Source organism: Rhopalosiphum padi, chromosome 1 (assembly GCF_020882245.1).
Source record: "Rhopalosiphum padi isolate XX-2018 chromosome 1, ASM2088224v1, whole genome shotgun sequence".
In the NCBI taxonomy this organism is placed as follows: domain Eukaryota; kingdom Metazoa; phylum Arthropoda; class Insecta; order Hemiptera; family Aphididae; genus Rhopalosiphum; species Rhopalosiphum padi.
The window spans coordinates 64479661-64507512 of NC_083597.1; the positions used below are offsets into that span (position 1 = coordinate 64479661).

General features: G+C 33.5%; 1 protein-coding gene across 3 annotated transcripts in view; it reads right to left on the reverse strand.

Annotated features, from left to right (window-relative positions):
- LOC132918493 (brain tumor protein) overlaps positions 1 to 27852 on the reverse strand; it is a 65929-nt gene that overhangs the window by 20472 nt on the left and 17605 nt on the right. Inside the window, exon 1 of one of the 3 annotated variants that reach the window (XM_060979752.1) lies at positions 21913 to 22538. The exons of 1 other annotated variant lie outside the window; for it this stretch is intronic. The gene's annotated coding sequence lies outside the window, so the exon portion shown is untranslated. Of the gene's footprint in view, positions 1 to 9173; positions 9460 to 21912; positions 22539 to 27852 lie in introns of those variants that run through there. One more of the 3 variants, XM_060979766.1, reaches the window with a different exon arrangement.

Here is a 27852-nt window from a genome sequence, read left to right on the forward strand (position 1 = left end):
TTTGTTTTGTCTAAAAATGAGATTAAACAGTTAGTTAATACTAAATACACTGCTGTTAGTTATACTTATACATTGATTTATGTTATTTCTGCATGTTATCTGGATGTTATTTAGGTTTATTTTCCGTGTTTGTAAAATAAATATTATGTAAATATTTGTTATTCATTTGACATTTCAACTTTTATCGAACGAGTAAGTAATATCGAGTGCATACGCGACTACGGGAGTGTACATACATATTATCATTACAGAACAAGAGTCTATAATTTGTACACTGTTGTAAACATGATATTATAATACGTGGAATAAAAGTATTTCTATTTCTGTGCCATAAGACGGATAAACACGAACTTATCGATAATATCTAATGATTAATATTTAATACCGTCTAGAACGTTTCAAAAGGCATTTTATACACGCATGTTATTATAGTGTTTCACCGAGTTTGTAATATTTGTACAGGTTTGGTCTAAAAAGTTACTACCGAAAAGAAGTAATAAAAACGTATGCAGATACCTACACGTACGGTACAAAAAGAACCAGCGCTAATGATACTATTGTATAACAAAGCAATATTATAAATTATAATACATAGCCACATAAGTACTTTCGTGAAATAACACGATGACAAATAATATGAAAAGCACACATATTGTTTAATAAATTATAATAATATATGGAAAAGAAACGAAAGAACGAGGATGACGAATGAACATTGAACGCGCGTACGCTGCCATAGTAACTTTTTAGTATACAAAAAATAAGATATAGTACCTACTACACTATTATTGTAATACACATAAACAATATAATTGCCGTGTTTGTACACGTACAAATATTATCATGTTGAATAAAATGTACGCAACGTAAACCGGAAAGAGTCGGAGAAAGAATATTTTCGTGACAATAATATTATATTATATACCTACGATTCGCTCAGAGCACATACGTCGTTGTCATCGTCGTCGTCGTCGTCGACGCCATCGATGACACGCCAAGTCATAAACATCCGGACAATTTACAATAAAAAATAATAGTAACGATAAACAAATACAACTTTATATAATATGATTATATACTATTTATATTTTATATTACACGATAATATATTATTATTACATTATTACTGTCGTAATTAAAACTCCGAAGAACACACATTGTGTAAACAATAAAACTTGTACAATAATTATAATGATGATAGTATAGTAATAACAATGATAATATATGGAGAAATATCGAGACAATAGAGCGGCGTTGGCGGCGGCGCGACAACAACAATAATAATATTATAATATAAATCTAAATGGTTCGCATTTGTTGCATGTTTTGATATATTGAAATAACTACTGCCGCAGAAAGCGGAGAGAGAACGTGGTTTATTGGCACGAACCGACCGTCAGAGTAATGTTTAACGATTCTAATTAAAAAAAAAAATAATAATAATAAAACCTCTCTTTGCGTACTATTACTTGTACCCCTCCGATCCCCTTTCCATGCCTATCTTCCGGACATCAATCGTGTGCAGCATAATATCTAATATGTACACGTGAGAATGCTTGCCAATTACAATAATTGAATAATATATATTATACACAGTATACGACGAATAAAGCTCGGGAGACTGAGAGCGACTTTTCGTTCCGCACCGATGGGATTTACGATTTTGTTACACTTTGCATCCTCCGCCGATACTCACCTCACCGACACTGCTGTTCGCCGATTTAACCGGAGAAAAAGTCGAGACCAAGAAGTTTTTAATACTTTGGTGTCTCGCCGTGCAGTAGATATAGTATGCCGCGAGCGGTGTACATTCGGAAACGTTTCTTTTCCCGCGCGATAAATCATTCCCCCACCAGTGACACTATATACCGCGTATAGACTAGAGGACTTAAATCTTCTTCGGAAAAACAATTCAACGAGTCATTAATTTATCACTATCTACCGCCACCTTTTTTATATGACCAAAGACGGACTTTGCGGTAAACGGAAATCATAAATACACACACTGCACACATACTCGTACATATAACCGTATATAATATTAAATTTGATTTAAAAATATCATCATAGTTTTACGTAGATAAGCTTTTGCACTGCACAAGAAATATATTAATGTTTGCTACTCAATTTAGTTTGTCAATTTAATGAAATAATAATTATAATGAATGAAAACAACGACCGTGCAAATATAATAATTAATAAAGTGAATTATATTCGGTTGCTTTACTTTTTCTTATCGAACGACAAAAGTTATTATTAAAATTATTATACATTACATTTAGGCTTTCGGGTAGTCGGGTGTACAACACAATAAATTAGCCCACTATTATAATTACTGTCACAGTATTATCATATTTTTCACGGTGTTTATCGTTATATTATCGACGGTCAGTACTCAGTATACATAATATATTACACGACACACGACGTATATTAATATATTATCATGTATGCGCAAAAATCTCTGTTATCGATTATTATTATGCTACATTAGTTTAATATATAATGAAAAAAAAAATGGTAATAATTTCGATTTTGAGCAGTAGTGCGAGAAAAACGTGTCTGTCGGTGTGTGGATTAAAAACCTCTGAAGAACACAATGCATATTATAATATATAGACAGAAGTAAATTGTTTCTCGCGAATGACACAACCAATTGAGGAAAAGAAACAGCAGCAGAAGAAAATCTTAATCACGTGTTGCATGTATAACGAAAAATCGCACACAACAAAAAACCAGAAATTGCCCATTTTGAATACAATTTTATTAATATAATAATATGATGCATATCAATCATAATATAGTAATTTAGTTTATTGTAAATTATCCCTAATTCGTAAATTCGTACAATGTAAAGATTAAGGAAGTGGATATGGACGCGCTCTTCGCGTCCGGTTTGTCGTCGGTTCATTGTTTAGGAACGTGGTTGTGGCGGTCCGTCTGTAGTGGACATAATGTTATTGATTATTATAAAATAAAGGTACCCATTTCGAAGTACAAATAATAATAATAATCATTATCGTTTTCAATGTTACGGCTAGCAACCAAAAGATGCGCGTGCAGTGCATAATGCGTTATACTCCGGAAAATATTCTATAAAATATTCTATATATGTATAGTGTTACACGGCGGTGGCGGAAATAACCGGCTTTGTTGTCATCGTCGTCGTCGTATATAGTTCGTGGCGACACAAGGTTTCTCGTCGTGTACATAATAATATTAATATTATACGTCCTCGTTCGGCGCGCGTTGAGTGTAAAAACAAAAAACGGATAGCACAATATTAAGTGTCTCGGTGGGTCATTAGAGAGACGGAAAGAGAGAGAGACAGAGACAAAGAGACACACCAGTCCTCACTTAACCGTATGCGTGCCACGGGGAGGTTCGACCGCCACAGGGTCGTTTGAGAGGTGCGCATTTCACACGTGTCGTCGTGTCGCGTTTCTTCAGCGTTATACACTTATACATAATATATTATTATATACGTCGCCGAAAGAGGAAATGTCGGCCGAAAAACACTGCACGTGTGGTACCCGCACGACGAAGTTCGGGTTACGTCTGGTCTTTGGTTTGGTCCGTACGTGGGAGAACGTCTATAATATAATATATATCTTATTTACAACGTATAAAATATATATTATATATGTAACACATGGTATTCCGTTGCGACCTTTTTGGATTCATGATTTTGTACGTTCCAGCAGACGACGACGAAACTGCAGAGTACATAAAATGGCGTATGCTTAATCAATAATAAAAAAAAGCGTATATTATGTGACTGTCCGACTCAAGAAGAAACCGGTAATATTCGATTATAATCGATCTATCGGTGACGAATGACGATTTCGGGTTCAGAAGATCGTATAAAAAGAATATCGGTTTTAATGCGATTTAACGCGGGCGTGTCAAAATCCATACCCTGGTGAGTGGTGATATACCATACATTATAATTTATAAGATGTTGTTCAGCAAATTAATGTCGAAGGCGTGTGACCAGAACGATTGACCGTTATTACAATATAGGTATTGAAGAATAACCGTCGTCTGTCGAGTTTCTTTTTTTTCTCGGGATATAGACGACGTAATTTTGTGTTGACGAGATGAGAAGTATCGATTTTCTCCCAAACCATTGAATAACACTCACATACGAAGAATCCTACCAGATCACTGATCAGTTGGCTGGACGCCCACGCCGGTTCTGATCCGACGAGCGAATACACTTATAGGAAAGCGCCACATATTATACTATTATAAATTGCACAACACATAGAAAACAAAGAGTGGCGACAAAATAGTCGTGCATAATATAAATCATCATGTATACTGTAGTATATGAAATAAAACCAGCTAACCTGCACGTCAACACCTGCTTTCTGCAGGACTGAACACGTTATCTATTACGAAAGAAAACGACAAAATAAACGCTCACTGGAATAGTGGAATTTATTCGATAATACAACATGATTATAATAATGTTCATTTCGTTAATAGATGCAAATGTATGCGACTCGGTCAATTGATTTTACTTTCGCTCTTGGCTCCGGAAGTATAGATCGCGTACACAAACAAACACCAGTGCAGCAGTGTGAGAAATCTTCGGTATAAAAAATGCGAATATTTGCAGCAGTGGACCTACATTATGCGCTTAAAACTAATATATTCTGTAGTGGTTGACGATAACGTGGCTTTTTAATGGTGTGGAATTCCGTTTTTGTCATTAAATCCGGTTCATTTAATCTTATAAACATATACGTTTCGTGGAAAATGTGCGCATGCAGTGGTTCAAACGCCATTGATTTGTCAGAATATATTTGAGATAGAAAAAAAATCCACGGGGGATAAACAGATTTCCCTCAACACAAGGGTGTATTTTACACATTTTTTTTCACATTTTAAATGGTTTTAACATAAAAAATACTACGAAAAGAAAACGTATACTACTCATTTTCAATCTCTTTTCCCTCAGAACAAAATGAAAATAAAAATGTTTTACAAACTACTTTCATTATTTGACATAATATTTGTATTAAAAGTTTATAGTATTAATACTTAATAGTATTATCAACACTACGCCATACCAATAATATGACATGATGTATATATATATTTCTGTTTTAATACTGCACATCACACGGAGCTATTGTTCATTTCAAAATTGTTTGACGAAGAAACTTTTGGGATAAAAAATAAATGGATTGGAAATTAAGTATAGTATACACTACACTTAACCAATAACCTATCAAAGTTCAATGTACAAAGTAGTTCAAGGTTAATTGGCACTTGTCATACGTCCAAAATAAACCGATAACCAATCGTTTATATTATAATAGTTTTATATATACAGTTAACGTAACGAGCACCATACTATGCATAATATATGCATTAAATTAAGGATATGTAACAACGTAACAATATTGATGTTTACCCGAGATATAAAAAGAGAACCACATACCTTTAGGTATTTCGTCAATTGGTTTGATCTGTGATAGCGAACGCTCTTGGATACAATATAAAATGAATAATGGGATCAAGTTTGTCAATTTAGTTAGGAGAAAAGAACATTTATTATTTTTATTTTAATCACGACGAATATAGCCATATAGGCGGTAGATAACAAAATTAAAAGTGTTGACAAGTGACTATAGTCTAATATTATACATAACATAAACCTATTCAACAAGGTGATTGACAGAAACCTTACAGGTTACAGTTAGCATTAATATTGCATACCAATGAAGATTATATTGTTATGAGCCATTATAATATTAATGTATATAACAACAGTATATGTATAGATTAAATATAAAAATATATAGTTCAAGTTCAATTAAAAAAGAAACAAAACAAACAAACGAATTAATAATTTAATTTACAAATCTCATGAACTAGTTCGCGTAACACCGAGGTCAATTAAATATATGTATATAATGTACTGAAATATTACACAGTTACATGCGTATTATTACGTGAAAAAACACGTCCAGACTTGTGCACTTTATTTAGTATTTTGAAATTTTCGAACACTTGATAAAAAAATGTACCTATAGAAAATGGTTCTATCTTAAATTATTAGGTATACCTATATTATTTTATACACCTTTGAATTAAGAATATTTTTTAGATTTTCGAAGTCTTAAGTGCGAATGGTGAAGGTGCTATATAACCCCACATCAAAAACCGTCGTTGGACATATTATGCGCGTGCATTTAGAGTTCATTATAATACATGAAATAGAATGAATAGAATTTATAAAATTTAAAATCCAAGCTGGTTGGCGAAAAATATTTGTATCCCGGTCGCGCCCTTTCTTTAGACGTTGTGCGAGCGAAGAGCTAGCCATGTATATAATACGACTGCTGCTTAAAATAATGTGCACACGGCCGCGACGAAACGTTTCGTTTCTCACGTCCCTTTGACCTCGACATAAACATATTACAATATTATATAATATCGGATTACACTATTGTGCAAACACCCAAAGAAAACGGTCACAGGGTGATGTGCTCCTCTCACCCCGCTGAGCCCGCGTGTATTGCCGGAGATACCACTTGACCCTCCAACTTCAGCTGACCCACGCGCAGCTCCCACAGCTCCGCTGCACAGAGGAAAACCCTCGAAAATCGCTCCCCCGCCATAAAGACCGGTTTTCCTAGCCGCCCCCGAAATAAAAAAACAATAATATTATAATAATGCATTTATGCGCACTCGACGTTAATACGCAGAACGTAATAACACTGTGCCATCTGCGATCGCGACCAACGACGACGACGACGTCAAAACGGTATAACATCATGGGCGACGTATGAACAAAGGACATAATATATAATATATATATATATAAATATATGTATTAGGTATTTATTATAATATAGTATAGAGATTGGTGGTGTACACGAGCAGAGCACGCGGGTACACCTCGCGGGTTCAAAGCCCGCAGATGATCTGTATGTGTTCGTACGCAGTCGTGTGCTCGTGTGTATGTGTGTGCATGTGTGCGAGCAATGCTCTGCAGTAACTGCGTTTTATTCTTATGTATATATAATAATATGTGTGTGTATGTGTGTGAGTATAAATATAACAGCGTAGTTTACCCATCCCCCACCACACCCCTTTCACAATGTATTCTCCGTACGTACCTACATATATAATATATTACACACACACATGTATATATATTTATTTATTATCCAAACACATAAACGTACGGTTATATATATGTATGTAATGATATACGCGAGTGTATATATATTGTACATATAGTAATAATATTCTATTCTCGGTAGGTAACACAACTGGTTCCACTAAGTAGTAGTGGGCGAAGGGGCGAAGGGTATACGTGCGTGTGAGAGTGTGCAGAGCTACATAATATTATAGCGATCTCTGTCTTTCTGAGCGCGCTGGGGGAAGCGGCTGCGTTATGGTGGAGTGGTGTTGTGGCAAGGGGAGAGCGTTAAACTTTAGCAAAACCGTCGGCCGCCGTTTAATTATTATAATAGCGTCCCGCCACACCATTCACGACGACGACAATCGCGAACGGGGTGGACTGGTCGTATCTGTCCGTTTTTTTTCGCACCGTTAATTAAAAACAAGCCAAATTTCTCTGCATCGTTGTAGTTTGTTAACGCGTACAATAAATTATTATTATTATTATTATTATTATAGACACGTCAGATTGTTTCGCGTTCAGTAGGATTTCGAACTTCGATATTTTTGATCTCCGATATGGAATCGTGTCGCTATACGAAGTGACGATAAACCATTTGTATTATAGGTGTATTATATAATAAGATATTACTACTATAGGCAGGTTGTCCCATTACACTGGCGGCGTGGTGTGAAATTTGAGCCTTTTTATGATGCGTTGTGCCGATCGACGGTCACAATTTATTATATTTTTATTGTTGTGTTACCGACGGCTGTATATCGTAGAAAATAAATAATTCTACTAAAATCTATCATACCATAATAATATAGTGCTATTATAATTTATAGTAGATTGTATAGATAATCGTGGATTTAACAAATAGTAGAGACAGAGACATTACAATAATATTATGATCTTAATTATTTCATGCTGTCGTTTCGTTATAATTAAAATGGCGGCTTGTGGTCAGTTAAAAAGTATTAAAAAGTAATATTTTTTTTCAGAATCAAATTTACTATCAGAAATATTTAAAAAAAATACTATTGTTTAATTAAAGATAGGTCCTAGCTATAGTACTAAATTTCTATTTTTTTATCTACTGTCAAGTATATAGCAACAGTGAATATTATTGGTGCATTTATTTAATGAAAATATATAAAAATTATTTTTTAACTTTAACTCTGTTGCCGCTAAGACTTAAAATATAATTTTTACGGCTATTCTCGAGATCAGTGCTCGAATTTGGAGAAATTAAGTAGAGGAACTCAATCCAACGATTTAAAAACTGCGTTCCAAATGCATAATTACTTAACACAGACCCATGGCAAGCTTTGCCCCCACACTCCCTTACCAACCTTACTTATATATTTTGAACACCACTTTTCAGCTATATAGATGTTTAAATTCAAAGTATAATATATTTTGATAGTAATACCTACGTCCTATATGTTACAGTAGAAAATAAAATAATAAGAATAATCAAAATACATAATTTATTCAATATACTAAATAGATAACAAAATTAATAATTATATTGTTTTTTATATTAAAAATTGTAAAATTCGTTGTATAATTGATGTAAATTTAAATCCACATTTTAATAAAAATTATTTTGGACATAAGTTTGAGCTGTCCACCCGTTTCAGTAAAAAAATCTAGTTGGGGTACGTAAAAAAAATAAAAAAATAGTAGTTGTGCTCTGTCCCCATATACACCCCCTCCCAATTCGAGCACTGCTCGAGATGCTGGAAAAAAAAAATATTCGCGACAATCATCGTTTGATTATTATGCTTTTCTGATACCACCGATATGACTTAAATAATAAAACATTTAATGTACATAGGGAATTTTTCAAACTACACTCAGAAAAGTCAATTGTTTTGTGAATAAGATAAAAAGCGTATTAAAATTTAAAACGAATCAGAAAAGTGATCAAATCAGATCGATTGTGAACAGTAATCTCTTCATAAAGTGTAAACGAAAAGAAAAAGTTTGACACAAAAACTTAAAAAAACTTTATTCTCCTTACTTGTAGTGCTGCGAAGAGGAGCATAGAAGCTCGTTATAGAAAGCTCCCGACGATTTTGTCTGACAGTAAACATGTATGTATAATAATATAACCGTCGTTCGTTATATAGCGTAATAAAAATATAATATTATAATGAACACTGTACTACTGTATTAACACTTCACAAACAAGATATGCATTTTGGTCATTTGTCTAAACTCAAATTCGACCGCCGAATGACGTCGCGTTTTCCACAGAACTCTATATTATACACTCTCGCGCCACGTAAAATCATATACAAACACACTTGTTGTTCGTACGACGCACCAAATCTATATAGGCGAGTACGAGGCTTCTATAAGCACACTATGTATACAATATATACGTATAGTTTTTTTTGTCCTCTCTCACTCTTTGGCTCTGTAATACAAACACACACACACACACACACACACAGATAAGCGAGCGCGCACATACTTTGGGTTCACTATTCCCACCCGTCGTCGTGTGCAGCCCACTGCAACACTGCAACTGAACAGTGACGAAATACCCGACTGTAAAATACGTAAATATAGCCTGTAGTAGTGATAGAAATATAAAAACTACAACGGCAAGTGAACACATTATTATAATAATATTGTGTACACCGCGATACGAAAAACGAAATAATATATCGGAATTGGGATGTAGTACCTACATATATTATATAAGTACGTGTATCGGTAGCGATCGGGTGTCGACGAAAACATATTGTCCGGTGCAGCTCAGCAGCTGCAGCAGTCGTCGAACGAAACAAAAATATTACATATTATACATTACCACACAATGGTTAATTCTAATTCACAAATGCATATATAATATATATGTACAATGTACATATTCCGTGGAGACGTTTAAATAGGTGTAGGTACAGGCGTGCGTTGTGTATATATATATAGGTGTACATATATACATAAATATAGACGAAAAAATGTGTACAAGTTCAACGTACTTATCGCGTCGGTATTTAAGTAGATATATGTTTATTCTTTCAATTTTTTCTTCGCTTGAAATTTTTTTTGTGTGTCCGCAACTTTTTTTGTTGATGTGAGCAGAGTAGTAGTGATGTGACCCGAATGAGATATAATATTACGTCGTGGCCTGAGACTATTATTACTGAATAATATAGAGTTGCATATCATTGCACTGTCCCCGAAACCGACCGACTACAAAAAAATAGTACATAATTTCTATAATAATAGAAAAGCCCGAAACCGCGGCGTCGGTTTGTATACGTTATTATTTTTGACGACACGGTAAACTTGTATTGATACTCGTAGGTATAGTCGTATGCGACCGGCACGACCGCGGTAACACAATATCATCATATTGTACGATATCCGTTGTCGAGTCTTTCCGCGACCCCTTCCCGCTTGACGGGCCAGCATATCGCGCGTATTATTATACCCGCACCGCTACGTATAATATTACACACCACGACGTCTAGTGTTTTAAGTACTTTATTTATTTTTTTGGCGTGTGCATTCTTGTGGACGACTTGTTCGCAACCAGCACTACAGCGGCAGTGGTAGCAGGAACTGCTGACGGTCGGTGGGCACCGCATACACATATATAGGTATGTCTCTATATAATGTATAATATAATATGTATTTATATAGGTAGGTAGATAGATAGGTATTAACTGAAGCGGCGCGGTGAAGCGCAGGGTTTACAATAGGATATACGGCGATTATTAATAACGCGGCTTTTGTAATACGCGACACGGTTTTGACGGTGGTGAGGGGGAGACGCAGAAAATTATTGCAGCACCCGGTGGTGGTGGTGGCGCGGCCAGGTGAAGTCGGCAAACACAGCACACATATAAATATATAATATGTATTGGTAAGGACGTGAGGTACGATTGTATATAATATATATATATGTGTGTAACTGGTATAATATTATATTTAGGTTTACGCAGGTAGTGTATACAATATAATATGTATACACGCACGCACTCGGGGCGTCATTAATAATTCCGACATTAGGACACCCTGTGCCCGCAGCAGTGGGCCTTTGCACAGCGGGACTCTACCCGGTCGATAATAGAAACGTTTAGCTTGTTGAATCGAAAACGTCATTATTCGGAAACGAGAGAGCCGAGCGCGACGACCGTGCAAGCCATTGGGTGGCAGGGAGGTAGAGACACAGAAACACTGTGGAGGGCATATCGCATAAATACATGTACATATTATTATATTGTTATTGTGGGGGTAAACCAGTTAAACCGGCAAAATTTCGACGGCGACGATGTGTAGTGTGTTAGCGTGGAGGGTATTGTGTCCGTGACAAATGTCGACGAAAAACCGAAATACTATACCGCCAACAGTATTTCCGAACAATGGGACACTCCCCTCCCCCAGATCGATCAACGTCTCCAATGATAATAATTATTGGACTTGACACAGAATTGCAGCGATACACGCAGCGCAAACGCATGGATTGGTTTTTTTCCATGCCATTCCATCAAAACCAGTTACATACGCACAGATGTTCCGGTGAATAAAAATATCGTGTTAAAGGGAGAACAACCGAATATATACCCACTTTCCAATCATTCGATATCGAACGCGTCATTAACTTTAAATAATAATAATATTAATAATAAGTAATGTGATGAAAAAAATTCGAGATGATTTCAATAACTGTCGTCTTTGTTGCGTAACGCTGCGTCGTACTCAACATATTATATTTTATATATATGTGAGCCATGATGGATCAGACACACTTTAATATTATTATCTATGTACGTATGTGACGAGTGAATCGAGCGATTATATTTTTCAAAACGTATATTAATTAAATACGTGCCTATAGTACACAAAACATTGGAAACATACGGATAGGCTTATTGGATCTGCAAAATAACAACAATTTATCGGTAAAATATTGTTAAACAACAGTTGTAGGTAACATCACAGTGCAAAGATATATTACATTATTACCCTATATTGCATATCAATAAATATGCTAAATTAAAAATTATTAGATAATATGTTTATCAGTGGCGAATTTAAAATTGTCTCTGGGGAGGGAGGGAGGGAGGTATACTGTATACACATTTTTTATGTATATATGTAATGTATTTAAAACTCCTTTATGCGTACAAGTGAAAAGGGTACACAATTTTAATATTGGTACGAATGGCTGAAATCAGTTATAATAAAATTAAGTTGAGCTTATGTGGAAATGGTGACTTACTACTAATACGAATTACAGCCGTTACGGATGCCAAGACGATTGACTTAATGAAGTACTTGGATAATGATGGATGTTTTAAAATGTGTATAATAATGTAACTATTACATTGTAACTGCAAGTACACAATACAATGATATACTTGTATATTATTAAGGAGGTGTCACAGTAATCACGAAATTGCAACTATAAAATACTCTCGACTGTAATAATAAATAATATGTACCCGCAGCTACAGTAGTAGCATGGATTTTGTTCTTTTGGATTCACTGCGCGTGTGTGTCATGAGTGGGTTTATATACAGTTTAAGTGCCGTGTATATATTATATACTATATACATATAATAATACATAATATAATACATATTATAATATAAGGTATGTACGGTTTCGCATATATAAAAGTCGGGAGTTATTACTGAATGATGAGTCGATGAATGTATAATAATACCCGCCACTTGTATTATTGTATATAATATAATATATTATATATAGGTAGATATGTTTTAATGTTATAATGTATACGTATAATAATAATACAATGCCCCAGCATAACATAATAATAATAATATTATTATGATGATATTTTGATAAGTCACAATTGTGCAAACAATTCACTACATGTCTACATCGACATCTCAATTGTAACACGTTTTTAATCGACCAAAACAACAAAATATGATCATGTACACGCCGCGTAATATTAACACGAATGTACAAACGTATATGTTAGGTATAGACAGTACTGTGTTTTTATTATGTTGTATTTTTACAACGTTTATGCGGTGTTCATTCTGCAGGGTCGACCAGAAACGATGAGGTGAACAATTTTTTTCCGATTTTTTCGACCTCAAAGACCGACGACAATGGGAACCGAAATCTTTACTTTCTCATGGAGGCGTCTCGTCCACCCCTTCACCGACCTTGATTCAATAGGATTTTTCGACCTGATTGCACAACGGTGTCTACGCTTAAACTGCCGCAGTGGCATGCGCACATATTACTCATATACAATGTCTACGCGCTCGTCCTCGTTAATTTATGTACCCTGTTTTTTTCTCACTCTCTCTCACTCTGCGAGTCATGTGCCGTTTGTATACATGGGAGTGAGAAGCGAAACACGCAGCGTCGTTGTCTACCTGCGACTATATGATATATGTGTACCTATATTAACATATAATATTATATATATATACCGTAGACTTTATACCACACACGCGGATAAACGACATACCTATATAATATAATATACATTATAATAAAACCGCGACACCGGCAATATCGTCACATCTTGAGTGCCGCCGCCGCCAAACGGATTTCGTTGCTAAATTTCGGGGAAAAACTCGTTTCGAAATGCAAAATATATGTATAACAATTGTATATATATCTTAATAATATTATACGTGTATGAAAAGCCGCGCAGTGCCGAAAAACATTCGTACCGCGACGAAAGCTGAAGTTATGTTAAAATAATGTCTGGAAAGACATTTATCAAAAAAATTATAAATATTATTTACAATTTTAAATCATAAATGAACCAAATGTCAAAATTTGAATTCAGTATTGACTAAAATTATTATAAATAAATACATATTTTGGTTCCCTAAAATAAAAATATATAGCCTTGCGGGCTGTTAATGATATCATGCTTACTACTGAAATGTCGAGGTTATATTATAATACGGAGTCGCGTGTCAAAGGTGAATTATCGGTTTTTATTTTTAATTGCCTGGTGTCTGGGCGTGTTCTAAAAATATCTTGTCTTAGGTCATACCTACGCCGCGTACAAGATTGTGTCACACTATTATATTATATTTTGTGCACATATTACACACACATTAATATTGATTAAGAAGGAGGCAGATGAGACTTAAAACAATACTAACTAACTAGTAAGTACTCCTCAATTTTAAGTAAAATCATTTTTATCTCAAAAAAATCATTGAAAATAAAAAAAATTAATTATAATATTGTTTTTGTGATTCATTATTATTTATATCTGTTAGGTGATATAAACACACCGATGACAAGTGTTTAAATTTTTTCGATAGAAAATGTGAATAATATGTAATGTAATATTGTACCACATATACCACCTACCTGTTTGTCAGCTGTTCCTATTTTAAATAGATATTATATTGAATGTAAATGATGTAACAATTGATCTAAATAATAGTTGCTTAATAATACTTCTCGTAGCTTGTATTTGTTTAAAAATTACAAAAATTAGTATATTGTATATAGCCTGTATAACTGTATACTATGTCGATAATTATGAATTTATATAGATTGGAAGTTAATAAGAAAGTGCCGAGTTGAGTAGCTTCGCCTCGTGTTTTTATAAATCAATATTATAAATTTATTAAAACTTCCCTAAAAAAAAAATTGGATATTTTCACCTATACATGTACCTACAACCTTCATACTAATATGCAATACGTGATTTTATTATAATATATAATCTATACATAAAATATGCGCGAGGGACTACAAGAAATAATATTGTGTACCGGTGCGTTATGTTTTCTTCAAGACGACGCGACGACTACACGAGACAACGAGACTATCGTACTACACTGCATCCAGCTAATATAGTATTATAGCTTGTTGCGATCGGTTTCGTTTGAAATTCGGTGCCAATAAAAATAATAATATATTAACATACAAATATTAGATAGATGGCCGGAAATCTCTCGTTCCGGAAACGTTTCGAACCGTGTCGGTAAATATTATTTATTAATCTTATTTTCTTCGATATAGCGTAGTTGACTGCCCCGAGTTAAAAAAAAAAACAAAAATTGTCACGATGGACCGTTGCCAAGTCGAATTCTGGTGAAATGACGTAATCCAAATGCACAAAATACCGCGTAGACTCAATCTGGTTTGTGAATAATAATAAGAGAAGACGTGACCGCGGATACATATACATCGATCAATGGACAGATATGAGTAAATCATCATTGTCGAGTGATTCGGCATGAACGGATCTGTGACATTTGAGTCATGACAACAATATTTTTGCGCGCACAGTGTGATTTATTGCTGAAATATTGTCGAATTGTCGATATTGTGTATCTAGAGATATAATTTCAGAATTATTTTGCGTGCTAATGGAAAATAGTAAACATTGGCCAACCATAGTATAAGAGCCGCTAATAGTCATAAATGAATACTCATAGATTAAAAAAAATATTACACATAACAAAATTGATAAATTGAATAATTGGTATTTTTTTAAATACAACTGAATAAGCAAATAGGTACATACATAATGCAAGTCAAAAATATTATTAAAATTTTTATTCTAAAAAAAATCAGAATATATATTAAATTATTAACTAATGTTTAATAAATATATTATCTAGCTAATAGAATTTAAACTAAAAATATATCACTTATCGTTAAAATTGTCTAGAACCATCAATATGTTATTATTTATGTAAAAAAAGCGTCAATCAATGTCAATAACAAATCTCTAGAATATAAAACGCGTTAGTTATGGGATGGGTATCTCTGAGAACGAGGCTGTTCCGATGATCGGAATAGAGAGATATAAAATATACAATACTCGCGTTTTCGTTTTAAATTTTCCGTCTTCTACGGTTTCTGACGTATAAATAATGCCGAATATATATAATTCCAAAAACCAATCGACAATATTAACGATTCGGACAATATTCAATATTATTAGACGTCTGTTGTAGTTGTTGCACGTTACGACTGTTATGAGTCTCGTGACATATTATTTTTATACACTTAGGCGGGATAAATTCCAAGAAAATCGTAAAACCATGCAAAAACACTGACGGGGACTCTCGGAATCGAAGAGAATAATATTGAAACTTTTGTGCATTTTGAATATTACTCGATTGTTGTGTGCCTATATCTCAGAAATCGGTCGAACCGCACGATTCGAAGAATCACAGAAGTCCATCCCTATTGTCAACGTATTATTTCCACAATAAAAATACGCTGCCAAAGGGCTCCTCCTACGTGTGCCGACTGTGCCGTACTAGTAAACCCGTTGGAACGTTCGCGCATAATATAATACACTCGACCCGCGACGTCGTTTGCTAGTTTTGGTGTGTGTTAAGGAGTGGGTTTCGTGTTTTTATCGCCGTACAACGAATAATACAATAATTGAAACATAGCGCGTGTAAACGAAATAATAACAAAGGCGCGTCGTCGATGTTTGCACAAATCTCGTGGAACGCCTTTTATTTTGGGTTTATAAACAACAACCCCTTTCACGGAAATTATGTATTATTATTATGACGTTATGCGTGTTGTTACCACCGTTAATATTACCTACGTAATATTTTTGAAGACTTAACAATAGTTAAACAAATAATTAGGTAAAGTGAAATCGAAATTCTGTGAATTATTGCGGAATAGCATTAATACTTTTTTAACGCATCGCGATTATGCGAGTATGACGATTATTAACATACATCAAACACGAAACAAACTGACTTGAATCGTCTTCACGACGAGAGACGATGATAAAACTGTTTCATTTGCAGTGTTTAATGAACGTTTCTCCGGTTCACAAATGATTCCAATAATACTCCAATATCGACTTAGTGCCATTAGCATATTACTGCTATAGTGCTATTTACCTATATACATATGCCGTAATCAGTGTATGTACGGAGAATCGAGTATTTAGTGTGGGATTCTGCTGGGGTAACTATAAATCCAAATCATGACGTGTGGTTTGTTTCAAAATAATTACACGGCGGTTCCAGCGAACAAGGGAACGGAGATTAAATAATACATATCTATTGAAAAACCATAAACGTAAAGTTTATAATTTATTTATTTATTTATTTTGTTAAGTATATAAATGATAATTTCGTAATGTAATCCATATTTTATAAAATTATGGTCTTGGTTGTTAAGTTCAACAAAAGTTGAAATATGATAATATTCACTGAACAAATATACAATTTCTCCTTAATATATTCTCTCAAGTGATACAAATTTACTTTTTATGTAAAAATAATTCAAGAACATCAAAAAATATGCTTTAATATTATGCTAATTTTATTTTTTATTTTATTAGTAAATGATATAAAACATTTGTAAAAGTAGGTCTCAAAATTAAAATTACGCTTAAGTATCTATTTTTTTCATTAGGTATTTACAAACTTAACCCCCGAAATATTCTCAATTATTCAAAAAAACTTTTTCTAGATGAACGAATCGCCTACATTTTTTAATCTTATCAAATTTACTATTATTATAATATGTAAACAATTTAAAAATCTGGACCCGGGTTAAAAAAGTTCAATCTATAATAATAATTAAAGTTATATCCATCTTTCGTATTGACGTTCATTTCGCATATTTCCATATGCACATCGTATTTATCATGAACATTTGATGGAATATAAAGTTATGTAAGCCGAAGACAATATTAATAAAAACAATAATATTAATATGTACATAATAAGAAAAATTGGTGTTGACCTTTTTTGAAACAGTTTATTTCGTGTGTTGGAAATATATTTATAACATGTACACGAATTTTCACTCGTATTATAATTATAATGGCCGTATGCAATAGGAAAAAACTAGTAAGGTTCAAGAAGTACTACAATATATAATAGAGATCTATGATTTACAGTTTCATTTATTTATATGTTGTTTATCGCCATAGATTTTTTTATCCATTTACGTGAGGTACAGTAATACAATATTATTATTACATCGCATGTAAACAATTTCGCTTTCTGATATTATGTTTTATTTTTTTTTCTGTTGCGGTTTTATTTCTATTGACACGGATCCTATGGCATTCGGTTTCAAAGGGACGCATGCCGTATGCGGCGTTCGAGCAATATTTGATTTGGACGTATAAATACACATACGCGTAACTCTAAAGGAAATAGTCTGGGGAGTTGTTGAGACATTTCGAATAAAAAGAATCCCAGAACGTCTTGTTAAATGTATTTCCGTATCGCTTAGTATTTTTCCCGGGTTGTTATCACGCCGCAGCAACTACATAATATTATATAATATTATATATATATGTATATTGTATACTGTAGTTAAAAAAAAAGTCGATTGGTTGACGAGACTATAAATCCGTTAAGTTTCCGTTCGGGTGAATAAAAAAAAAAATCAACTCACCCGTCACAGTGGCAGGGAGGGATTGGGGTAAACCATAAATTTTGACGGAAAACTTTGCAGCGATCTTTTTTATTTTATACGTGATTGTGCTACACCACATGTGTGGTTTTCACGATCTCTTTTTCTTTTGTCCGTCCGTCCAGCAGCGATGAGCAGCTAATGAGGCTGGCGAACATGTTCTCCATTGTTCGCGGGAGACAAATCGTCCTGCCCTTGAGATAAACAAAAACGGTGGCGGAAAAGCGAAAGCTATTTCTGTTGCCTCTTTACAGGGTGAACCAATTGATTTAAATAATGTGTACCCATATGACACGATGTGGTAAGAAATAATTATGTAGGTAGCAGTAGTGGCGCCAAAATCAATTATTAATAAGTAATAACTCGTCCGTAAACCATCACCGCTAATTTTTTAACACATACTACACCCCCTCAAGACCTTACTGAATTTAACCCTTTTATTAAATCATTTGAAAAAACGTTGTCAAAAGTTAAATAAATATAACATAAAATTATATTTATCTACTTAAGTTGTATTGTTCTTGTATTAAACTGTTTAAACTTATATAGTCATATAGGTTAACTATTACCTAAATATATGTCACGTTATAAATACCTCGACGAGACGCATAACTTAAGATAGTAGATACTCAATCATCTGAATCTCAATGGATTACTATAATAATATTTTAATCCAAGATATTAACATCGATTAAAATTTAAAATATTTTAATATAGGTACGAACTTCCATATTAGTTTATTACTTATCTTGAGACTACACAGAGCAGTAGAGCACTGTGTAACTGCAAAAATTAAGTTTATGCCCTGTAGTGGGTTCAGAGTAGATAACAACCGATCACCACCCACCCATAACTTATATGGCGACCACAATATATGTACATATTATATAGGGATCGGTACCACTGATATGTGAGTACCTTGATAGGTATAAAAAATGTCTCGACCGTCGGCCATCGATCAACGGGAGTATAAAAAACGAGGGACTATCAACACGACCGTCGTCGTCATATTATCGTCGTTTAATGTCGTACGTCATCCGAGACGTCTCTCGGCGTTTGAGACGTCGTTTTTTTCCATTCCGTTTTCTGAACAGGTAAGACGACAAAAAAAAAAAACCCCGAACAAAACGCGAAACGGACTGTTTGTTTATTTTTTTCGCTGTTCCCACCGATTGACGAACGAGCGTCGTGAAACAATGACGGACGTCGGACACATAATAATAATAGCGATAATCATTATTATTAAAGCATAATATTATATCGTTGGTAATAAATCACAAAGCTATATTATATTATTATTTTATTATTAAGCACGTGAGCTCGTGTATTGTAGGTACTTGTATTATACGTGTCCGTCGGCGATGTTCGACGAGCACGACTATAAAGTCGATCCGTCTCTAGACACCTCTATATAATACCGCCGTTTCTTTCGTGGGATGCTGACAATAACAATATGCGATATTTTAATAAATTAATATTATTAAGTACTAATTACTCAATATTATACGTACACACATTTGGATCATGATAATACTATAACATGTTCCGCGGTATTTCGATCCGATTATTATTGTACAATTTGTATTATATTATTGTGTTTGTCACTAATTGGGGCACGCTGTATATACCTAAAATACTCATTGTATAGCCTGTGCATAATCGTATATATTTAGACGGGACTAATGGTGTAGCCGGTTTGATCGCGGAGTCACGCGATTATAATATATATATATATCGGTACGATATTATTATGAGTGTACACTGTTACAAGTACTGTACACAAGTTGTAACTTTATAAAACTTTTCTATACGTACAGCGGCGACGCATGAATCATCATCACGAAAACTGCAAATCATTATAATAATACACGAATGAATGATCCGTGGCCGAGACCTACCAGTTGACGTCTCGTTGCAGAGTCGCATCAAATACATAAAGTGCAGTAAAATTATTATATATTATCAACTCAAAATGGTTTAATAAATAAAATTATAAATAACTTATAATTTTTTTATTGTACTTGAAAAACATAGCAAAACATGATATTTGATTCATAGAACAAAAAATTATATAATTTACAATTTTTTTTCTGGATTGCTATTTACTTTTCGAGTGGTTCATAAAATTCCAATTTACAAGCACACAGTATAGTTAATATTATCGAGTTAATTAGTGTGTTTTATACATGTTTTTGTTTCTCTATCGAGATTGTAGTTATTGTCATAATATAAAGAAATATGAAATTCAAAAATTCGATTAAAACACAACAAACAAAAAAAATCGTTTTTGCCATTAGATATTTTAAAAACATTAATTCTGTTTTATTTGTAAAGATTAAAATATGGTATACATTCAACGAATTACGAAGGTTTTAAGCACAGATAGATTTAGTAAATACTTGAAATCCACACATTTTTTTTTAATGTTGTAGTTTACAATATTATGTCTTGTGTCATAATAATAATAATAATAATGGTAAATTGGTAAACATCTAATCATCATTATAAAATATTGTGTTAAATCATTTGTGGTTGAATAACATTCAATGAAATTAGTCTACGAAAATAATAATTAAAATGCACTTTGACATCATCATATTGATACTTAATTGCAACTTTTTAGTTTACATCAAATAATGATTGCCGCTTTAAAGAAAACAACAATAAACAGACTTATCTCGAAACGTATATTTTAAAAAAAGTTATAATTTTACAATCACGTTTGTGAGAGATAAAATTATATAACCTATAGTCTTAAGCAACTACTTGTGTAATGTTGTATAATTTGAATTTAACTCCCGTGGTATGTCACCGAAATACATTATATGCATATCATAATAATATATATTATATTGCAGTTGTTATTTTTGAATTCATATTTCATAAACGATGTCATTAAAATGACCTTATGATTAATTAATAACAATTTATTAATTCCGGTCTGATAATAAATCCCGGCGGATACCACACGCGTAATATGGGTATACGGAGCGAAAATATCACATAATATACGTGAGTCTGTGTGTACACAAACATAATATAATATAATATAAACAGATAAAAACTCGGATCGTAGAAAAAAAATAAATAAAAATTACGTCCGAGGACCGTGGGTCGTTGACACTCGGTCCCTATCCGTTCTTTTGTTTCAAGTCCGGAGGAGAACGCTGCTTTGAAGAATGCGTCGCGCAGCGGTGGCGGCGGAGGAGTGACGATACGCGGGTAAGTGGGGAGGACTACGACCGGCCGGCCGGCGAGCGCGTAGCAGCAGCAGCGACTACATACACACGACTCCCCCACCGTGTACGACGTCGAACAGGTGTTGTTATTATTATGATTATGATTATTATTGTTGTGTTTTCTTCACTCACCTTGACTCATCAAAAGGAAACGGAGTGACGCTGAGAAATTGACTGGAAAACAACAGTGTTTATCCGTATCACCGCAGTGGTGTGAGACTGGCGATGGAATACGCACGCGCACGCGCCGCAAAACGGATATTATTTAAAAATACGCTTGTCGTGACCACGATATTTCAAAGATATTGTGTGCGGCTATTCCGTCTTGACGATTACGTTAAAAACGGATACCGGTCGATAAAAAAACTCTTTTGTTTACAATAACAATAACATCAGCAACAACAATAAAAGTATTGTACTATAGTGTTAATTCGTACGGGGATCACAAGGGACTAGAATCGGTTGAAAATAAAATATAGACAATTAAAATAATAATAACGTATTATATAATATTATATAAGTACCGCGGAATAATTCGTTTTTGTACGTACGAGTCGAAAACAACGCACTCGCGACGACTACTGCACGATTGTTGTTGTAATGATTTTTTATCTGAACAAAGTCTGTGTGCACGTTTATAATAATAATTTACAATATTTATTTATTGGACGAATGTTGTGTGTGCAACTTTCGGACGGCGCGCTCGGTGTCTCGCGTTGGGAACGACTAAATCGGCGTGAGCGCACACGACAACTGCTTGCCGGCGGCGTTGTTTTATCCGACAGGGTCCCTGCCGCCGCCGCCGCCACCCCTTTTTCACGTTGCGGAGGGGAAGAGTCCATCCGCGCGTTCCCCGCTCGCCCGCCTGAACGCCCGCCCGACCACCCCTATGACGCCGTGGGGTGGGAAACATATTATACCCGATTTCGAGGATCCCTTCGTCGCCACTGCCACACCAGCCGGCCACGATACGGTGGCCGGCCACCCACCCCCATGCGTGAAACGGTGGCGTTGGCGGCGCTCTCCCCTGCAGGGTGCTTTGGGTGAGGGAGGTAGCGGTGGCGGTGGCGGTAGCAGCGGCGGTAGGGTGAAACGATCGCAAGCGCGATTGACAGGGACTCGCAGCGACGGCGGCGGTGGTGGTAGCGCGGCAGGCCGACGCGCCGGGGAAACACCACCGCCCCGCGACTGGTTAGGGGTGCGCGCGCGGTCGATACGCGAAACCATCCCCTTATTGCCGCCGTCTCTCCCTCGTCAGTCGCACATACCCGCCCGCCAGCCGACGGTTATCACCGCGCTTTACACTTTTTTCACATATTTGTATTTTATTTTTCTTCGTTATTTTCCCAACCCGGCTGATAGACTAACTGTACAATCCCTCCTCTTTTATGCATAATATGATTTTATCACGCGTATGCTGTATGCACGCGGACCACGGGTTTGGCGGCGGAAGAGATATACTTTTACGTTTGATGTACTTCCGCTATCCAAGCCACATATATATACCACATGTTGTTCCGGCCCAACCGTATACACCGTAATACGACCGTCGTCGGACGTTTAGACGATCTTTCCCCATAAGTTGTTTGCTTTTTGCCCGTTTTCATCACTTATTATAATTTATAATAATATGTGTGTATAATATGTAAATACGTTTATTATACATGTGAGCAGTATGTTTAAACTGTGGCTACAATACAATAGTGAGGTTTTCAGATTTTATAGTTAGGACAGTTTTTAGTGTTTAGTCTCGATAAATCTTCTGCACGCGCCTTGCACACGTATATTTCATACATGAATTATAAATATATCATTGTAAGTTAATACTACCTATATATAATAATTAATAATATAGGTATCTACGGTTGTAAATAGTAATAGAGCGAATAGTAAACTTATGATTATACGTATAATAAAACTGCAGTGACACAATAATTGTTTGCAGCGACGGTTTAGGGATTTAAACGCGGGTTGGATGCGCGGGGATAATAGTTTGGAACGTTTTGGTGCTCAGGCTGTGTTACATTATACAATGTATGCAATATAGTTTATATATAATATTATTATATCAGTGCCTATACTGCCTGCACAGAAAGGCCGAAATTCTTATATCATAATATTGTCTGTTGTAGATGCTGCAGCCTGCAATCTATACCAGCGATTTGTTACCAACGCCGCTCGTTCGAAATTGTATAACAATTTATAAATGTCACATATATACTTATGGTTATTGAATTCGATTTGACAATGTGTGCGTTTAAATAGTGTATTATGTACGTGCCCCGGGTTATCAATAACCGCATCGTTTAGCTCCGAGCTATGACAGCTGAAGAGCTACAATAGTGCGCATAATATTTTTTTCAACTTCTGTAGCTTCTCGATTAATCACTATATAATCCCTCACCGTCGCAGCGTGGTAGATTTATTGAAACGTGTTGAAGTTATGAATAGAAAACTAATGGCAGTGCAAACCAGGGCCTAAATTGCCGTATAAATTGTTTATATCTCGAATATTGTTATATACGAGGCTATTATATATAACGCACATAGATTGTCTCATATATTCACATCACTGATGTTTATATGTATTGCATACGAATAAAAATAAATTAATAATTGAGGTGTTCTCACAATACAATCAACAAGTGACTAAACAAAGAATGAAATAGTACTTCCAACGATTATTTAGCTATTTAAGTGAATACTGATGTATACGCATCGTTTATATCGTATATACTTAAGGCATACTTATACAGCGGACACGTAATATATTCGATGACACGCTAGAGACAATAATAGTAATAATTTTATTTAACGGAGGAGTATTAAGAAACTTATCGAAGAATCGATTGTTCAAATTGTAGTTGTATGCTGCCGGTTATGTATTTTAAGAAGGAAAAAATGTTGTTTTTAGTATTTACCGTCTATCATTTTTCCATTCGACCTACACCCTGAAATATTAATGTAATTTTTTTTCATACGTTTTTTAAATGAAAAAAAGCCCTCGATATTCTCTTTAAACCACCTGTGATGGGTCATGGTTTCCCTGTCAGCAGGCAAAAACATACTGATGGCCTTATATTATATTATTATGTGGCGAATTGTTAATCAAATAAACAATATTCATGACCTAAAAATGTATTAAGTTTAAAATCTATAAGGCCAAAAAAGTACTTTTAATACTATTTTCTTGCTTTACAGGGTCGACAATAATAATTGAATACAACATCAATAATAATATATGCTCTACTAGGCATTAATATGTAATTACTAGTATAAAAATATTTATAAAAAATATTATTAGCTATGTCAGGATAAGACAAACAAATTACTTTTTAAACTATTTCATAATTATTCATCAGTTAATACTCGTTACTTATTAGTTATTAGTTATTAGTTTATTACATATTATATCTCATACATTACCAAAATTGCAAAATATATTGACCTGTTATGGATAGGTATAATAGGTACCTACTATGTGATAAGTAAAGTAGTGTACACTTTTGAGAATTAAAAATTTATCTTTTTAAATATTCATGTTTAATTTGTATATTTTATTATTTTTTTAATGGCAGACGAGGATTTCAACTAACTATTTTATTTAATGCTTAAAATATTTTAATTTATTTAATCAATTTTATGTACAATTTGTATAATTACTATAAAATAAATTATAGATATGTAAAATATTATAAATGTTGGCATGTTGCGTTTAATAATTTCAAATTAAAACTGCATCTTACTGATTTCTCAATTGATGAATGATTAAAAAAAATAGAATAAAAATATAAGAATGACAAAAAATAATGTAAGAATAATATAGAATAATTAGAAATAATAATAATTATTATTTATTATTTATTAAAATAATCTATCATAGTTATGCTTAATATATTTATAAAGATGTTTAATGTAATATAATATATATTTATAATATTTATTAGACATGTTCGTATATTGTGATAATGCTTTAATTTACTATAATAATGTAATAATATTTTATTAATTGACAAATAGGTTAAATTGATAAATAATAGTTGGCAGCGTTGTATCACTTTTATCTTGTATTATTATTTTTAATCATTGCACTAAAACTAAACGGATGAAATAAAAATTTTATATTTTTAGGTCTTATTAGTTATGTCTTATTATGTGTGTAACCTGTACTTACAATAATCTTAATTCTATAACCATCATAAAAGTATATAAATTCAATTTAAAAACAAGTGTTGACAGTAACAATTATGATAATAATAAATTTATTGCTATTCTTCGATTAGCTACTTAATATTGGGTAAAAAATTAATAATTTGATGCCCATATTACAGTTATTTATTTAAATTGTTTTAGTAACGATCTTAATAATAATAAAAATATTACCAAAAACCAATTTATTTAGAATTTTATTCTTCTCGAATATCACCAATATAAGCTCATTACGTTTTAATTTATTCTTGGATCAAATATAACATTTTATTTCATTTTACTCTAGTTATAAGAAACAAAGAATGAAAACCTGTTTTTTTTTAGAAAGCATAAATAATTTTGGGTGGTCAAAGTCCTCTCGCCCTTTAAATATGCTATTGTATAGTAATAACCATTAACGTTAACGAATTATGTATTTAAATCCTGCTCTGTCCCTGTTCAGCCTATTGGCTATATCTGATATCATATTATAACAGTTTGACAAAGGTGCCCGTCGTACTCGTATCGGCTGTATAATATCGATTTATCTCTTTGTCGTGTTATATTGTTTAGTTTTTATTATACATTCTAGATTGAGTTATGTTATATTTTATAATACCTACCTAGTAAATGTGATTATATTGTGATGTAGTATTTTGTATTATAATTACTATATACCTAGTATTTTGTTGTTGTATAAAATATGCATAACAGAATACGCATATAAATTATTCTCATTACCAGAAACATATTATAATACCTATACGAATGTGTAATATTTTAGTGTACCTATAATATACCATTAAAATAAATAGTATCACTAAATAATGTATACTTGAATTATTATAGAAATCTAATTCTAGGGATTACACTTGATTACTAATCTATATAATACACTACCGTCTGCTATGTGTATATCTATTAAACCTATAGTACAATATTATTATAATATTGTACAAGTAGCTGTTAGTAGTGCTGTAGTATAATATAGGTTAACTAACTAAAAATTGTATTTGTTTTTTATTTTTCAATAAACATGGTAGATCGTTCTATATAGAAATAGAATTATCTTTACAACTGCAGCCTGTACCCGATAAATAAATTAAGCGCTTGTATAATGTATATATTATGATAATTACCTTCTCATTAGTCATTAGATTCGTATTAAATGTTGTTTATTGAGTAAAAAAGACGGCAGGTGGTCACTAAAAATCATTAGCAGCGACAAATGACTAATGAAAATGTCTATGTTGATATTGACGATGTGCTTCAGGCTTCATAATACTTCTTTAACAAGTTTACGAATACAATTATTTATTACATGCATCTGAATGTTTTCGAAATAGTATTTACACATAATACCTGTGTATAATGGAGGCGTATAATCAAATAAATTATACATATTAATGCTAATGCACAAGTATCATCGACATAATCTTAGAGTAATAAACTCGAGTAAAGATCGTTATAACTATTTTTTTGTAGATACTATATTCGCGTTAATATACTCACCGAAAAGGGAGAAAATTTATAGTTTCGTTTGGCAGTTTTAAAGTATGTATACTGTATAGCTGGTTAGGTAAGTTACATATATCATGCATGGGGTCAACTCAATATATTATTTTGAGATCAGAATTCAGAATACCTGATTAAATAACTAATAAATTACCTTGTTATTGGTCGGGAAATTTAACAGAAAAGGTACACAGCAAAGGCAATAATGGAGTGTACACAACGTTACTTTATCTAAATGTCGGGTCATTTGTTTCCAATTTCTGATAGTGGGCTATTGACAAATTACCATCGTCAGAGATAAACGCACTCGTCATTCGAGTACACAGAGAGCTATATGATAAAATAATGCGTGTTATATTTTCGTGCTGG